A 13081-nucleotide genomic window follows, 5' to 3' on the forward strand; every position below is an offset into this window, starting at 1 on the left:
CCCTTAGTTATGCTGCTATAGGCCTAGACTGCCCAAAGACCATCAGTGCACTGAGCTCCCCTACCCTAACCCTAACACTCCTTTCCCTTCCCCTCTCTTCCTCTCCTCCCCCCTCACATGTATTATACTGTCCAAATTAATGTCGGACTCCATAGTTTTCTCTGGACCCCTCCCCAATCTGACCAGCGATGACGTGTAGCCGCATGTCGTCGTTCCGTCGCTGGCTGTCTAGGTGGTGTCCAGCAAACGATGTGGGCTTCATAGACAATTGGGCCACTTTCTGGGGAAAACCTGGTCTGGTAGCGAAAGACGGCATCCATCCCACTTTGAATGGTGCAGCTCTCATCTCTAGAAATTTGGCCGAGTTTATTAGCCAACCTAAAGCCTGACAATCCAGAGTGGGGACCGGGACGCAGAGACTCAGTCTAAAACGCCTCTCTGCAGTTTCCTTAGAGCTGCCGCCCCCCTCAAACCACATAGAGATTGTGTCTGCTCCTCGAACATATAAATCAAATAAATCAGCTGAGGCAGATATCAACCGACAAGGGGGGGTACACTTGGCGCGTCTCCTCCCCCTCGCTCGCCACCTGTTGCTGTGGACTCACACGCAGCTCCTCTCCACAAAAGCGGTGCACATAGCAGGAGAATGAAACATGGCCGCAGACATCATGTTATCCGGTGGTCCTCACTGAGGGGATTGACATCTCCATCCAAGCCTGGTGGCTCAGATATGGAGCAGGTTTGGACACAGTTCTTTTCGCACTGCGACCTGTGGTTTTCTCTGCATGCAAAGGACAACCCTCCACTGGGGGTAGATGCCTTCGCTCAACGGCTATGGCCCCGTTACCTTCTCTATGCATTTCCCCCGATCTCCCTGATCCCTCAGCTGCTGGCCTGGGTTCAGGAGCGCATACTATACTGTGGAGGATCTGCAATTGATTCTGATAGCTCCGGACCACCCCGGGGCATTGTGGTTTTCCCTTCTGCAGCGCATGAGGATATCTTCCCCCTGGAAGATTCCATGGAGGGAGGATGCTCTGTCGCAGGCAGGGGGCGTGATAGTTGGCCCTCCAGTAATAGAGCAGCACCTGTGGGTTTGGCTGCTGAGAGGAACCGCTTAGAGAGTTTGGGGTTTTCAGGCGGCGACGTCACCACCATACAAGGGGCACACGCCTGGTCCACTACAGCGTCGTATGGGGCCAAATGGGCTGCGTTTGAGAGATGGTAAACAGAGAACGGCGTTTCTTCCGTTGCATGCCCTCTCTCTGCGATTCTGTCCTTTCTCCAGTTATTACCAGTTAAAACCTCTCTTCTGCTGGCGTTAGACTCTGCAAAGAGGGCCAGCAATCTGTTGGCTCTATCAGTACCCTTGGAGTGTCTTCAGATTAGGGAGGACTTGCTGTGCATCTTCTCTGCCCGGTGCACGCTCTGGCATGTTATGTGGAACGCACGGTGGAGTTACGCTGTTACGTCCCTGTTTGTTCACTACAGAGAGTGTTCTCTGGGCTTCCCCCTCTCTGCAGAACATTTGTCTCACTGGCTATGTGAGACCATTGCACAGGCTCCCCGCGTTGGGCAGGGAGACTCCAGTTGGCATCCGTGCACACTTCACTAGAGGAGTGTCATCCTCCACGGCTCTCCTACGTGGTTTGTCAGTGGAAGACATTTGCGTGGCGGCCTCATGGGCCATTTCTATTTGCGGGATGTTGCGTGCTCATCCCTCTCTCCCACCCAGTCGTAATTAGGCTTGCAAACCAGGGAAGTGTGCTTTATTATACGGATGCGGGGCAGGCATCTGTCTGTTTTCAGCTTTATATGAAACCAGTGCTTACGTATCCCACCTGGTGCTTGCTTCGCATTTCCTTTGTTTTTCAGACTCTTCTCCTGGGTGGCCCAGTGAGGCGTAGAGTATTTCTGGTTGTCGCTTTGACCCATAGCGATAGCCCAGAGGGCTGCGCACCAATGAGACAGAGCGTTGGTTACGTATCGTAACCCAAGATTCTGTGAAGTGGGTGCAGCCCTTTGGGCTGTGGGCTCCACTGGTCCCTTGAGCCGGCTGAATTCAATTCAATTCAATTCAATTCAATTTTATTTGTATAGCGCCAAATCACAATACAAATCATCTCAAGGCACTTTACAAAAAGTAAAACTAAAAACCCAACAAATCCCTTATGATCAATCAAAAGGGGGAAAGCATGTGAAAATACTGTGTAATATAGCTAATACTGTGACAGATAGGCTACACTGCCGCAGCACAGGCCAGTGGTCCGTGCCCCTCAGACCATGGACGAGACAGGCCACACTGCCGCGACATAGGCCAGTGGTCCTTGCCAGTGGTCCGTGCCACTCAGAACGTGGAACAGCGCCCCTAATGTATCTATTGCTAATTTACATGTTAAACTTACATATTACATTAATTTTCATTCACAGTACATTCATAATTTTTGTTCATAATTCCATTTTCATGTGCTCCTGTTTAGGGTAGGGGAGCTCAGTGCACCGATGGTCCTCGGGCAGTCTAGGCCTATAGCAGCATAACTAAGGGATGGTTCAGGGTTGCCTGAAGCCAGCCCTAACTATATGCTTTGTCAAAGAGGAAGGTTTTAAGTCTAGCCTTAAAAGTATAGAGAGTGTCTGCCTCCTGAACCCAGGCTGGGAGCTGGTTCCATAGGAGAGGAGCTTGATAACTAAAGGCTCTGCCTCCCATTCTGCTTTTGGAAACTCTAGGAACCACAAGTAGACCTGCACTCTGAGAGCGAAGTGGTCTATTGGGATAATATGGTACTATGAGGTCTTTAACCCTCTAGGGTCGACGAACGCGCCGGCGCGTTTTGACGCATCTTTTTCGGATAACACCGAAACAAACTTAAATTACTCCGTCAATTCTGATCGTACAGATAAAAGAAGTATATCATTCAAATCTGTAAAGGGTCTTTTAGTGGTATACCATCATAATAACAACAAAACGTTGTGCTTTTTTTAAATAAAGAAAGCCGACAGGGTGCGCTCTCTGACTTTTCTGTCTCTGCCATTTCTCTTCACAGACGCGTAAATAAAACAACCAGAATCTCAGCGAATACTTGTCTCATAAAAATAAGAATTATATGGCTAGAAAGCTTGAAATGTTTTCTTTTGAGTGAAACAATTCAAGTCAAAAACAAATCATCACTTTTGATTTAATCCATATGAACGTAAGGAGAAGTCCGTTTTTTCCTGTCTCACCTCATTACAGGTAATGCGGTCCCGCCTTGTACACTGTCCACTGTTCACATCTAAATTATCTCAGGTGAACCAGGTAAATATGTGCACACCCCCGAGAAATGACACAAAATATCAAACTTCATCATAGAATTTACTCACTTTTTCTGCGCGTTTGGATGATGGCGCGTTACGCACGTGAAGCGGCGCTCCTTACATTCCACACAGAGACAAATAGTTTAGCTTGTCCTCAGAGTAAAAACACTGATTTTAATTCAAATGAGGATCGTTTGGCTCCTCATTGTGTTGTATTGTGCTGCACTAATCCGTCCCATCTACATTGACTGAAAGGCTCATTATGCGCGTCTTTGTCTGGTCGTTCAGTGCGTCTTTTGTGTTCTCAGGTAAATCACATGACTATTCATCCTCAGACACACCCTCTTGCATATGGCCTTTCTGGACAAAAAGTGTCTTAGAAAATTTAAATCAGTGTATTGTTTACTGTGAATGTGTGAACAAGATGACATTCACAGCACTCTGAAGTAAACACTTTAGCCTACAACATGCAGGTCTCCAAAGTCTTGTGAACCAATGTTCTGTTTGTGTTTTATGGTCTTATTTCAGTGAGTAAAAAATTTTAGTTTTTCACTAACCATGCATAAACACTTTTTTCTCAAAAACACAATAATGTATAAACTTCCTGCTCACATATTATTGTAGCCAATTTTGTGCTGAGTTCTTCTTTTCTGTGCTACAGTGTTATCAGACTTTAGACATTAATATGTTTTAAAAACACTGAAAAAGCAAAAATGTCAGGACATATCAAAATTTGTCCAGGCCCCAAAAACCCCCTCAGACCCCAGAGGGTTAAGGTATGAAGGAGCTTGATTATGAAGGGATTTGTATGTGGGAAGAAGGACTTTAAATTCTATTCTGTATTTTACAGGGAGCCAATGAAGAGAAGCCAATATAGGAGAAATATGATCTCTCTTGCTAGTTCCTGTCAGGACTCTGGCTGCGGCATTCTGGATTAATTGGAGGCTTTTTATGGAGATATTGGGACATCCAGATAGTAATGAGTTACAGTAATCTAGCCTTGAGGTAACAAATGCATGGACTAGTTTTTCTGCATCATTTTGAGACAGGATGTTCCTAATTTTGGAAATGTTGCGCAGGTGAAAGAATGCAGTTCTAGAGATTTGTTTTATGTGTGAGTTAAAGGACATGTCCAGGTCAAAAATAACTCCAAGGTTTTTTACAGTAGTGCTAGAGGCCAGGGTTATGCCATCTAGAGTAGCTATAATTTGACAAAAGGTATTTCTGAGATTTTTTGGCCCAAATATAATGACTTCTGTTTTCTCCGAGTTTAAAAGTAAAAAGTTACTGGTCATCCAGGCCTTTATGTCAGTTAGACAGGCTTGAAGTCTGGTTAACTGGTTTGTGTTAACAGGTTTAATAGATAGATATAACTGAGTGTCATCTGCATAGCAGTGGTAATTAATAGAGTGCTTCCTAATGACATATCCTAAAGGAAGCATGTACAGGGTGAACAGAATCGGTCCTAGCACAGAGCCTTGTGGAACTCCATAACTAACTTTTGCTCATGTGGAAGGTTCATCATGGACATGAACAAACTGGAATCTGTCCGATAAATAGGATTGGAACCATTTTAACACTGTTCCTCTGATACCAGTCACATGCTCCAGTCTCTGTAATAAGATGTTGTGTCGAATGCAGCACTAAGGTCTAGGAGGACAAGTGTAGAAACTAGTCCATTATCTGAGATAGCTGCTTAGCAACAGCTTTTTCTAGGATTTTAGAAATAAATGGCAGGTTGGATATTGGTCTATAATTAGCCAAGACTCCTGGATCAAGACTAGGCTTTTTGAGTAAAGTTTTGATTACTGCAGTCTTAAAGGCCTGTGGTACGTAGCCTGATACTAGAGATAAATTTACCAAGTCTAAAGATGAGTTTATTAATGGCAGGGTGTCTTTAACTATCTGGGGTCTGAGGGGGTTTTTGGGGCCTGGACAAACTTTGACATGTCCTGACATTTGTGCTTTTTTCAGTGTTTTTTAAACATATTAATGTCTAAAGTCTAATAACACTGTAATCAGCACAAAACTGGCTACAATAATATGTGAGCAGGAAGTTTATACATTATTGTGTTTTTGAGAAAAAAGTGTTTATGCATGGTTAGTGAAAAACTAAAATTTTTTACTCACTGAAATAAGACCATAAAACACAAACAGAACATTGGTTCACAAGACTTTGGAGACCTGCATGTTGTAGGCTAAAGTGTTTACTTCAGAGTGCTGTGAATGTCATCTTGTTCACACATTCACAGTAAACAATACACTGATTTAAATTTTCTAAGACACTTTTTGTCCAGAAAGGCCATATGCAAGAGGGTGTGTCTGAGGATGAATAGTCATGTGATTTACCTGAGAACACAAAAGACGCACTGAACGACCAGACAAAGACGCGCATAATGAGCCTTTCAGTCAATGTAGATGGGACGGATTAGTGCAGCACAATACAACACAATGAGGAGCCAAACGATCCTCATTTGAGTTAAAATCAGTGTTTTTACTCTGAGGACAAGCTAAAATATTTGTCTCTGTGTGGAATGTAAGGAGCGCCGCTTCACGTGCGTAACGCGCCATCATCCAAACGCGCAGAAAAAGTGAGTAAATTCTATGATGAAGTTTGATATTTTGTGTCATTTCTCGGGGGCGTGCACATATTTACCTGGTTCACCTGAGATTATTTAGATGTGAACAGTGGACAGTGTACAAGGCGGGACCGCATTACCTGTAATGAGGTGAGACAGGAAAAAACGGACTTCTCCTTACGTTCATACGGATTAAATAAAAAGTGATGATTTGTTTTTGACTTGAATTGTTTCACTCAAAAGAAAACATTTCAAGCTTTCTAGCCATATAATTCTTATTTTTATGAGGCAAGTATTCGCTGAGATTCTGGTTGTTTTATTTACGCGTCTGTGAAGAGAAATGGCAGAGACAGAAAAGTCAGAGAGCGCACCCTGTCGGCTTTCTTTATTTAAAAAAAGCACAACGTTTTGTTGTTATTATGATGGTATGCCACTAAAACTAGACCCTTTACAGATTTGAATGATATACTTCTTTTATCTGTACGATCAGAATTGACGGAGTAATTTAAGATTGTTTCGGCCTTATCAGAAGAAGATGCGTCAAAACGCGCCGGCGCGTGCGTCGATCCCAGAGGGTTAAAAGTAGTCTAGTCGGGATGGGGTCTAAGAGACACGTTGATGGTTTCGATGAAGCAACTACTGATGTAAATTCAGAGAGATCTATGGGAGAGAAGCAGTCTAAACATAACTGAGGTCCTACAGATGATTCAAGAGCTACTGTAGTAGAAGATTCATTTATTGCAGGTATAGGAAGCATCTGCTAAATTGTTGTGATTTTATTTGTAAAGGAACTCATAAATTCATCACTGCTGAGAGCTAAGGGAACATTGGGCTCAACAGAGCTGTGACTTTTTGTCAGCCTGGCTACAGTGCTGAAAAGAAACCTGGGATTGTTCTTATTTTCCTCTATTTGTGATGAATAGTATGCAGTTCTGGCTTTACGGAGAGCTTTTTTATATGTTAGTAGACTGTTTTTCCAGGCTAGAAAAATTTCCTCTAAGTTTGTGGAACGCCACTTACTTTCCAGCCTTCGTGATGCCTGCTTTAAGGTACGAATATGTGAATTATACCATGAGGCTTGTCTTATCTGATTCATTAACTTCGGTTTCAGAGGGGCTACAGAATCAAGCATTTCACGCAGTGAGGTTACAGCGCTGTCAACAATATGATCAATTTGGTAGGGAGTGGGATTGAAGCAGCTGCCCTCCGCTATGTTTATACTTGGCATAGATGTAAATAAAGATGGAATCATTTTCTTAAATTTATTAACAGCGTTGTCGGATAAACATCTGCTGTAGTGGAATTTTCTTCCAAATGCTGCATGATCCATCACTTTAAATTCAAAAGTTATTGAAAGATAGCTTTTCTGTAAACTCTGGACTGGTGCGGAATGGTTGAATCGCTACAGGCCTGTCGGGTCAGAACTGGTACTGTCACACCACTTAGTTGAGGGCTGTAAATAAAGAATGAGTCACTTCCAGTCACTGTTCATTTAATTCGAATAATTGGGTCACAACTCAGCTCAGGAACAATATGGGCGTGAAAGGCACATATGTGTGTGGTTTTCTGAAACACAGAAAAATATACAATGAACTTAACATTAGTCTACAGTAATATGATGCTACATCTAATACAACAGTGTGATGTCATTACTGCTGACTAATTACACGAAGATAACTGATTACAAAGCATTCTAATCTTAACTGCTATAGAACCGCAATATGCACTGTCACCATGCTTAAACAGAGAGCGTGTAATGGCGGATATCTTATAAAGCTACATACTAGCCTCCCTTAGCTCAAACACCACGCCTCCGTATACACCGACAGTGCGAACCAGTGTCTAATAAACAGCACTACACGGCGTAGATAACATTAGCTTAGTTACAGGACAATACAATCAAACAACTTTGTTCTTAACTCAAAGAAGCGTTCAGCACGATCACTGCTAAATGTACTCACATTTCCGTACGCACACAGTATGCGACACACCACTACTTGGCTTAGCTAATACTCGCAACCAACTTGCTTCGGTGAGCTACTCTCTGCCCGCTCTCGCTGGAAGCACATCTCTCTCACTCTCCTTGCTCGCTCGCTCACTACAGCTGCGCGATCACTCTGCTGCCATCTAGTGTGCTGGCGATGCTAATGTCCCAAATCCGAACAGGAACACAGAACAGTCTGTTTTGGTTTAATGGTGTTTTGTACAGCCGCCCCCAAATTCCTAATGGGAATTTGAAGTCCTGTATGGCCGGAAACATTAAGTCCACCACAATTAATCCGGTAAAGCTGGAAGACATATAAGCTTAGTCACAGGTCTGGTATAGGTCCTGGTTTTGACTTGCACCTCGGCGGATCGCACTCTGTTATCGGTGCCTGGGAAGACTCTTGTCACTTTCCCAATGGGCCAAAGAGCTCGTGGCAGCTGTGAATCAATGATGAGTACTGTGTCATCAACCTGGAGGTTCTTTGCCTCAGTGTTCCATTTCTGCCTGATCTGGAGGCTGGGCAGATAATGTCTGATAAAGTGTCTCCAAAAGTGGTCTGCCAAGACTTGGCTATGACACCATCTCCGTCGACTCAGCAGCTCAGACTCCGGATAAACCACCTGTGGTAGGGTTGAGTCCCGCCGCCCCATGAGGAAACAGTTGGGAGTGATGGGATCTGGATCTGCTATGTCAGCTGAAGTATAGCCAAGAGGCTTTGAATTGAAGATGCCCTCAACCTCCACGAGAACCGTCCGTAATACCTCTTCGGTAACAGTCTGTGCTCCAAGTGTTGTGTTCAGAGCAGCTTTAAGGGATGGAATTTCTCGCTCCCAGCATCCACCAAAGTGTGGAGCACTGGGATCAAACTCAGGAGAGAGGGGAAGGAGACGACTTGTTGAAGGTACTGGCTTGTTCACTTGTAACTGAGCTAAGTCTTGGGGAAAGGAGTCTAATTGAGCCTGTCGGAGCACTGACAACTCAGCCTTCTTGAAGTCATCAGCAGATAACTGAATTGAGTTACTTGCCGCCCCGTGGAGTTGGTTAGCACAGGCCGTTATGAAGTCAGTGAGGTTAGCATACTGTGTCGAGTCTGGCAGTGGAGGACATAGGTTAGTTATACCACAGAATGTGGATTTTCTGATCTCATCCCCAGGTTCAGTAGTGGGGGCTGGAAGGGGACCTAACCGAGGCCAGTCTGTGGATGGTAAGGACAGAAAGGCAGGTCCCTGACTCCACCTGTTGGTCCCTATCAACTCTCGTAGGTGCTTACCTCTGGTAATATCATCTGCTGGATTTTCTTCTGATGGTACATACCGCCAAGTATCCGACTCTGTGAGATCCTGGATTTCTGCCACCCTAGTTCCTACGAAAACTTTGAAGCAGCAGGGGACGGTCACGCTCCATGTTGCGCCACAGGAATCTAAGAAGCGCTCTGTCCTTTTCCAGCAGGCGAACCTGATGGAACATGCCCCGGATGTCACTGCTAAAGGCAATGTTATGTTCCCTGAAACGGAGGAGGACAGCCAGCAGTGTAGGACCTAAGGTTGGGCCTGGCAGCAACAGCTCATTCAAGTTGTGTCCTTGGTATGAGAATGAACAGTTGAATACAACCCTATTTTTCCCATTGTGGGTGACAAGATGATGAGGGATGTACCATCCCTCTTCTTGTCCTTTGACTTGTTCAGTGGCCAGCTTATATGCGTAACCAGCTTGTTCTAATTTGGCGATTTCCACCTTGTAGGCAGCCGAAAGCTCAGGATTCTTCTCAAGCCTCTTCTCTAGGCTTCGTAGTTGTGGCAAAACTGCCTCTGGTGGTGCCATCAGGCGTGGCATAGCTTTAACTCTTAAGAGCGGTGTTGCATATCTTCCAACTCCATTTATATTGACTCTCACAGTCTTCTCTTGGAGCAGGTTGACAGCTTCTTGATCCTGTCGGGATCTGGTAACTAACTTCTCATTTCTGTAAGGGAGTGCATCCATTTGCCACAGCCTTTCTACCTGAGCATGAAGCTCAGCTGAGGGGGAGGTTAATGTGAATAAACACTGTTGGGAAGGACTGTGCATGAGTCGCCCAGCCGGCCCCTGAAGAGTCCATCCTAGGCGTGTCCTCACAGCTGCAGGGCCTCCAGGAGGACCAAGTCGTACAGGGGCAATTGGGGTGATTAAATGAGGGCAATCAGATCCAATTAGCAGCACAGGACGCACTTTGGTGAACTGTTGCAGTGGCAGACCGTCCAGGTGTCTGTATGTTTGCTGCAACATCTTGACAGGATGAGTGTGTTCAGCTAGTCCCAGTGGTTTGGCAGTGAATGCATGCTGTATTCTGAACACCTTCTTGGGATCCGCTGCGGGTGATATGGAGAAGGAAACAGTGGCCCCTTTGAGGACTTGTAAATCTTGCCTAACTGTGCGAAGAGTCAATTCCTCCAGCTCTCCATCAAGTCCAAGCTGTCGGGCTGCTGCAATAAGTAGGATGGTCCGCTCTGATCCATCATCTAATACAGCATAAGCTCCGAGGGACTTGTCTCCGTTCCTCAATACGACTTTGCTGACCTTTAGAAGCACCCTCTTCCCATCTGTTGGCCGATCAACATACAGTATCTCACTGGTTGAGTTTACAGGGCTGTACCTTTCAGCTGTAGTTGTGTCTTTAGTCTTCACTGATCTCTCATTGACATCATGGAGAACTCCAAGATGCTTCCAGTTACAGCCTTTGCAGAGAGCTTTCAATGTACACTTAGCGGCTTGATGGCCCCTGCCACAACGCCACCATCTGTTGTTGGTCTTAATCCAGTTCACCTTTTGTTCTCGACTCAGCTGCTTAAAGTTGGCACAGTAATTCAGGAGGTGCAAAGTGTTATCACAATAAGGGCAATACATATTTGACTTCTCCTTCTTGTTGTGGGTTTGTTGAGCTTGCACCTCTTGGTCTTTAGGTTCTGGGGGTTCTCTGTGCCCATGAAAACTAAGGTGCTCTTTGCTTTAGTATCTCTGTATTTATCTTTCCTTTTAACTGGATCTTGTTTGGGATGACTGGGATAAATGTCCTCTTGTACATTTAGTTCGAACTCCAACCAGTCGGAAAAGTCCAGTAAAGTGGGGATGGAGACATGCTGAGGGTGGATATATCTCCTGAAGCTAGATCTGAAGACATGAGGTAGCTTGCTGAGCAGTCTGTCCACATGAGATCCGCACTCTAAATCGACTCTGCCTTTGCTCCCGAGCTGCTCCAGCATGCTCACCAGGGATCGTACACGATGTGCAAACATACGAAATGCCTTGATATCATCAGTGAGGACGTTTGGGCCATCCATCAGTTGAGCGATGTGCTGAAGAGCTAATCTATGAGGCTGACCGTACATCTTGGTGAGGGCTGCTATAGTGTCTGTGAAAGGGTAACGAGAGTTACTGTAAGAGTCAGCCACTAGTAAGGCTTCTTCAAATCGAAGGTGGTCTTGCAGAATCTGAAACTTAAACCTCTCTGTTGCATCACTGGGTAGGAGGTTCTCCAGGGCTATTCTCAGCCGAGCAAATTCCCTTGGGTTTGATGAGGTGAGATGTGGTATGGTGGGCGTCGGTCCTCTATAAGTCCTCTCTTGAGCGAGTGTATCTATGTGCCGTAATCTGCCTGAGTAATAGCAGGGTGACGCAGAGCAATCTTGCTGGTCGTAACTTCGCCTGGGATGCCCTGCACCTGCATAATCTGCCATGTGTGGTGACGTGGATCTGTAAGGTGAGGGAGTTCTAGAGGTTGAATAGGGGAGTGATGCGTAATGGACAGCAGGTCTTCTTGGTTCAGAATGTGTGTTCTGTGGGTGAACATATTCTGGTGAGTGGGAATGTGTTGCTCTTGTGTAAGGTCGAGGTGGGAAGCATTCTCTTTCTGTGGTTACACAGCTGAATTCCTGCTGTGGATGCTCAGGCTGTCTGTTAGATGACTCAGCTGAATAAGAGGGAGAGCCTTTTAAATCCATCTTGAGTTGTCTTAATTCTCTGCGGAGTGCAGCAGTCTCCTCTAACATTTCTTGATATGCTGGGAGCAGGTCTGTGTACCGTCTTGTTCCATGCCCAGTGTCTTCTTCATTCTCCCAGCTGTCAACAATCCTGAACCCATGATCTGATGCTTGACTTAGTGGTGGGTTAGATCTGGATGTACACTCTGCTTGTTCCAGTTCCCTATCCATTTCCCTTTGGTTGGGGCTAACTGGTCGTGACAACTGCCTCAGAGAGCCCGATCTGGCGATATCATAATCTTCCACGTGTGTAGGAAGAGATGTCTGCTTATTATCTCCCAGGTCTGTGTGGGTTTGGTGTGACATTACTGTAGTAATCCACTATCCGGCTCGAAGGACCATGAAAGATAGCTTCTCTGTAAACTCTGGACTGGTGCGGAATGGTTGAATCGCTACAGGCGAGGGTTAGGGTTAGGGTTAGGGTTAGGGTTATATTAGTCTGTTTTGGTTTAATGGTGTTTTGTAGAGTTATTAAAGAATGATCTGACAAAACAGGATTTGGGGGAAAAACTATTAGATGTTCAATTACGATGCCATAGGTCAGAACAAGATCAAGGGTGTGATTGAAACAGTGGGTGGGTTTATTGACATTTTGAATGAAACCAATTGAATCTAATAGAGAATTAAATGCAATGCTGAGGCCGTTATTTTCAACATCTACATGAATGTTAAAATCTCCCACTATAATAACTTCATCTGATCTAAGCACTAAATCAGACAGGAAGTCAGGGAATTCAGTTAAAAACTCTGTGTAAGGAACAGGTGGATGGTACACAGTGACAAGTAGAACTGGTTTTTGTGTTTTCCAGTTTGGATGTGAGAGACTAAGAGTGAGGCTCTCAAATGAGTTAAAATTGTTCTGAGGATGAAAGTTTAATAATACGTTTGAGTGGAAGATTGTAGCTACTCCTCCACCTCGACCTGTGCTTCGAGGAACATGATAATTTTTATGACTGAGGGGGGTTGATTCATTCAGACTGACATATTCATCCTGCTGTAACCAGGTTTCAGTAAGATAAAGTAGGTCAATTTGGTGATCAGTTATCAAATCATTTACTAACAAAGATTTAGATGAAAGGGACCTAATATTTAATAGTCCACATTTGACAGTTCTGTTTTTCTGTTCAATAAGAGGAGTGGTCTTAATTTTTATTAAGTTTTTATGAATAACTCCTCTTCTGTTAACTTCTGATTTATTTGATTTATAT

Source organism: Mastacembelus armatus, chromosome 5, assembly GCF_900324485.2.
Source record: "Mastacembelus armatus chromosome 5, fMasArm1.2, whole genome shotgun sequence".
NCBI lineage: Eukaryota > Metazoa > Chordata > Actinopteri > Synbranchiformes > Mastacembelidae > Mastacembelus > Mastacembelus armatus.